At 41.7% G+C, this 5,692-nt stretch overlaps 1 long non-coding RNA gene across 1 annotated transcript in view; it reads right to left on the bottom strand.

Annotated features, from left to right (window-relative positions):
* The window catches only part of LOC104962833 (uncharacterized), an 18,766-nt gene that overhangs the window by 1,128 nt on the left and 11,946 nt on the right, over positions 1-5,692 (bottom strand). The window contains exon 2 of the long non-coding RNA XR_800250.1: positions 3,666-3,671. This is a non-coding gene — a long non-coding RNA (uncharacterized lncRNA). The remainder of the gene's footprint in view (positions 1-3,665; positions 3,672-5,692) is intronic.

The following is a 5,692-nucleotide window of genomic DNA, read 5'->3' as shown; positions in this document are numbered from 1 at the left end:
TGATGATAAACAGGAGCGGAGGTTGTGAGTTTGTGGAAAACAGAGAGTAGGTCAAACACGCCCAGCCAGGAAGACAGACAAACAGATAGACAAAGCAAACAGAAAAAAGGAGAAGAGGTACCGCCAAATCCTACAGCCTGACTGCAACGTCCTGGCCATCCTTTGTATACTTGTACGGATGATGCACGCTATGAAATAGCTTATTGCTGTCGAAAAATGAAATTTCTGCACTTTTAAGCCATAATGACAAAAAATTTCAAGGCCGTTTATGAAAGTTTGTTTGAGGTTTACATTTTTTTTTTTTAAAGTCTTTCCTTTTCCTCGATCAAAATGTTAACAAAGATGTTTGCATGTCTTGCAGTGCGGATTTTTGGCTCTGAGTAACTCAGCCTGGTGGGTGCAACCAACCCACAGCCAAACATTACTAATTAGACCCTCCAGAAAAACGCGGGCCAAAAATCCTTGATTATGCGGGCTAAATCCTGATTATCGGGTTAAAAATCATTGATTATGCGAAAGTATGCGGAAGTTGCCAAAATACTAGATTTTTTTGTTAAATAGTGGGCTGTCTTATTTATTCTCTCTCACACACAACCTTGCACTAACGTTAAACCCCTGTTCCTATTCCAATTAAACACATTTCAATGTTTATTTATTTGTAAAAGCATGGGGATATTTTAATCACACTCTCTCCACACACACACACACACACACACACACACACACACACACACACACACAACACACAACACACACACACACACACACACACACACGACACACACCACACCACACACACACACACACACCACACACACCACACACTTCTTCCGCCTCATTCTGTTTCTCATTTACTCGTTCGTTATCTCGACAGCTTAATCTTGTAGGCTACGTCACTTCGTTTCTTCGTAGCCGCTCGGAAAGGGTTTGGGAGTGTTGATGCCTCGGTGAACGTGAGTTGTTTGGCTTTCTTGTCCGCAGCAGCAGAAAGCATTTTCGAATGTTTGAATGAATCAAAGTGGGTCGTCACCGTCGATTTTTTCTAAGACGTATGCTCCAACACACAGTTGCACGGGGTGCAGAATAGTTTCCCCCCACTTCCGTGAAAAACATCGGGGTACTGCTTTGCCCGGTCTTTAGCAGAAATGTTCGTTGTGTGAGTTCCACACGTTCACTCTATGGTGTTGTTTACCTTCTGTGATGCGCGAGCTGATGACGTCACGTCATCATCATCACTACTTCACGTCAAGAAGATGAGTTAACTTTTTTTTCTCTCAACTTTGTGTGGAAAAATGCGGGGATTATGCGGCCTTTTGATAAATATGCGGCCTTTTAAAAATATGCGCCATTTTGCTGATTATGCGGTAAATTCGCGTTTTTCTGGAGGGTCTAATCATAATGATCACAGTCAGGTGGACTCATTCTCTCAAACTGCTTTTGTTTTATTTTATATAAAAAAAAAAGGTCTTATGAATATTTAACGCAAATGTATTTCTATTAGCAACAAGCGAAAATAGCTCGTATCTGGACATTATTTTCAAGCAGTTCTTCATTTGAACCAGACTCATACTTCTCTCTAACACAGGTTTCTCTGATGAGCCTGGATAAGTCTCCTCTCTGCAGACTGATACATTTCTGGATGCTGTTGCTTAGGGATCGGTACCGAAACCCGGTATTAAACGGGCCCAGGGGCTACATTTTTTAAAGACCGCGTTATCACTAAGCTCCAGCTTTATCGGTTTTGTTTTCGTTACTGGAAAAATGTAAAACAAATACAAAACAGGTTTCAGATTTATTATTGCTACACAAAATGTTATCTTGCACATTTATAGAACCAACTACGTTTTTTTATTTGCAAAATCATTATTTCCGCTTTCTTTACTCCAGAAGAGGATCTCTCTCTCTCTCTCTCTCTCGTCTGTGCGCGAGGGGCGGGGCATCTCACTCACGCTGCAGCGCCTTGCACACAAAGATCTGCTTGGGACGGAGAGGACGCAGCGCTCAAATGATACTCTACAAGGCTCAATGTGGACAATCAATGCTCGTTAGCAATGAGCATATTCGCCTTTGCGCGGTAAAACAAGCAATCTGTCCAAACAGCTTGAGTGGGCGGGGCCTATGGGGATCTTCCATTTAAAGTGATGTTTAACACTCAGTTAATGGTGCTCATTCACTGGCGCTTCCACAAACAACAACCAACATAATTATTACATTCAAATGAAGTACATTATTCAAGTTTACATTAACTTTGGATAATAACACGGGAGAAATGAGCGGACGCACTCTCTTTTCCTCTCTCCCTCTCTCTCTCTCTCCTGACAGCCTGTCAGTATCGTGTCATGCAGCTCACTGATCCACTAATGAGTGACCCAACAGTGAAGAATAAATATATTTATAACTAGTTTAGCTTGTTCCAGACCAGAGGTAGATAAACTAGCTAAGTGTGTTAGGTCTAACTCTTAGTGTGTGTTTCGCTCCGCTCACCAGTCCGTCACAGCGGGTGGAGCTGAAGGATTTCTGCTTCACAAACATTGTCTTTTTCTGACACCTTAAAATACTGCCAGGCTGGTGAAGCCATTTTGACGAGCTTGTTTTGCCGCGCACAGAGAAAAGTGTAATGTATTTTACGTCAACATTTTAGGTCATGCGATCGGCTCTCGCGATCGGCATTTTTAGAGAGCACCGATCGATCGGCAGAGAGTGAGTATCGGCCGATATCGATCGGAGCTTCCCTAGTATTAAGTGTTTCCCACAGATCTAAAATATACTTTTGGTGGTAGCTGGGCACGAGGGGGGAGCTTTAACAACATTAACATGAACCTTTCTGTTGGTCGCTTGTTAGCAGACCCTTCACGCGATAGCGGAGCGAAAAGGTACAGGAGGCGTAGAGCGAGGGATCATTGTCCACTAGTTAATCGATGGCGTCGTGCTCGCGGATGGATACAAAAAAAACAAGAGTAAATCTACTTGCTGTTACTTACTGCAGGTATGTTATGTGTTCTAGCAGCCCAGAATCTACACTAAAAAAAGCAATGCCAATTATGTTTCCAATTTGTTTAGTTTTTCCCTTATAAAACCTAACAAAAAGAACCGATAAAAATACTATTCAAGTACCGGATTGTTAAACAGTTTATGTAAGAGTAGCAGTAGGCTACTGTTCAAATCTTAACGACACCCATCCCTACTGTTGCTGTAGGCTGGCATTCATGGTAAACTACAAGGCTCTGCAGAGCAGATGGGCTGAGTGAGGAGGAAGTAACACATGTCAGGGGCGGCAGCAGAATAAGAGGCGGGCATATGCTCTCTCTTTGTGGCCTGGCCTTGCCGCTTCACCGGACAACATGGCAGAGATACACATCTGACCCAAAATAATATCCTCACAGATGGAAAAACCCAACGTCGCCGTGGCTCAAACTCCTGGCATTTACAATCACGCACTCGTCTTTTCCATCTGGGTTTTCTTGAGGCTATTTTAAGAAGTGTTCTTGTGACTGAGGCGCAGAAAAGCAGCGAGGTAGAAGAAAAAACTTGGCTGTTGGAGATCCCTGGAGGAAGGCCGAATTTATCCCCGACGTCTCTGAGTATTGACAAGTTGCATCTCGGCTTACACCCTGAAAAGGTTGAGACGGAGAGCAACTGAGGCTCTCAGTGCTCTCTGTCTACACTGCTGCCTATCGGCAAAATAAATCACACCCAACCATTGTTAATTCTCAAGAATGATGTTGATTAATGACTTGTGTTTCAAATGTCTCGATTTATTTGCCCTCTTTCTAAAAACGAACAACATGTGCTTGACCTACATTTTGCGGCAGTGGAGTTTAATAATAGCAGATATTGAGTAAGCATTGATTTAGCTATTTTTACATCACGACAAGTCTGTAAGACTGTTTTATATCAAGGTTTTTCAGGTTTCTAGGTTACAAAGGAACATTGTCTTATTGGTATTTGAGTTTGAAGCAAGCAACACTGAAGTAAAGTCATTGGTACAGTATGCTGATAAACAATGGTTATAAACAGTTTATGTACAGTAACATAGACGTTTTTTACCTCAAACTTACCAAAAGTTACTATCCACAAATAGATAAACAAAGGTATTGGCCATAATTTAAAGAACCTCTTCTGATTCTTTCCGGAAAAAGTTATCTCATGTGATTATTGGATAAATTACTGTCCCAGTGTTTTTTTTTCAGAGCCTGGCAGTGATGAGTTCCGAATGTTTGTTGTGTGACTTAGAAACAGGACTAAGATGGTGTCTGACAAAAAATGTCTTACTTTTTAGGACTATTCCAATCTTTACCTTTCACAAAATCAAGGATTTTTTGTGTCTAACCAAACCTCTTCATACCAAATACTTTAAGTAGCCTCAAATTAACGACAGATTAACCATAGAGTTGGCAAATAGAAAAACGATTCAATTCAAGATTCAAGGATTTATTGTCATTTGCACATTAGCTAGAGTGTAGATATTGTAACCATTCTCAAACAAGGTGTAGAGGGTTAGGTTTTTTTGTCAGAGACGGAACCCGTACAGGGGTCTCACCGGATGGTCTACCGAATACCCGTGTACCTGGACCAACACCCGGTCGAGGAAGGCGGGACCCTTGGGGTCTTGCGACAGGCTAGACCCGCCGGTGTCTGTCGGGAGTCTCCGAGGGGTTCCACCGGACCCCGTTCCGGGGTCCGACCAGTCCCGATTGGGAAAATTTTGGGACCTATGCCGACCCAAATTTTTCTTCCGGCAACCCTTCTCGACTTACAGTTCGGTGTTGACGGGGGTCCCGGAACTATTACTTTGGATTCTACTTTGGGAGCTATCTGGTCTGGGATCCCTTCCTTATGTTAAAATCAACAAAAAAAAGTTTATGACAGAAGTCAATAGAACACAATACCAAATACAAGTTAGGTACGAAACTGTTATAGGTAAATCCTATTTGTTGTAATTCGCTTGGAATAAGGCGGATAAGTAAAGTATAATCATAACAACGGAGTTGAACACTGTACAGAGGCTACGAAGTTACAAGGCGTTTTCGAGAAATAAAAAGAGTAATTGACGACACGCGTCGTTGGAGAAAAGTGGGAGACGGACTTTTGGTCTCCGGTTCAGACGAGACGACACAGATCCGAATCGGATAGTGCATGCCTCAGCCTCGCGATCGGTTATCCTTCACGTTCAAACTACAGGTGATACAATGTCTTAATTTTGTTTCCTCAGGTTACCTCCGCAAAGTCAACCCCCCCCCCAAATGTACGTGTGTTTTTGGATATAGTGTGTTGTTGGCGTATTAATCAGTGAGACGTCATTCGGACCCCAGTCTAACGAAAACGGACAGATGGTAAATCAGTAAATTGTATTAGTTACAAAACAACTTCTCTCGTAGTAGAAATTGATTTAGTTTTGGTCCGTGTAAAATAAATAAGAACTCTCAAGGTTTTGTGTATGTTTAGGGTACAATTCAAAGTGTGTTAAATATTTTTGAGATTTACGTCCTAAAGTGTAACTTTACCAAATGACATAATAACATAACAATGACAACGTATGCTTTTTATTAGACTTAGGAAAAAGTTTAGATGCACAGTTTGTTATATTTACTCGTGATGTTTGTAAAAGATACTAGAAGTACACAAAAATGATCAAATAAACAAAAATACAGGATATAAGTACAACGTGACCTCCTCGGACACTGAATTCAAA

The sequence above is a fragment of the Notothenia coriiceps genome, unplaced genomic scaffold (genome assembly GCF_000735185.1).
Source record: "Notothenia coriiceps isolate Sejong01 unplaced genomic scaffold, NC01 NC01_scaffold00035436, whole genome shotgun sequence".
NCBI classification, from domain to species: domain Eukaryota; kingdom Metazoa; phylum Chordata; class Actinopteri; order Perciformes; family Nototheniidae; genus Notothenia; species Notothenia coriiceps.
Note: the sequence above shows the minus strand (reverse complement) of the source record. Positions and strands in the feature narration are given on the sequence as shown.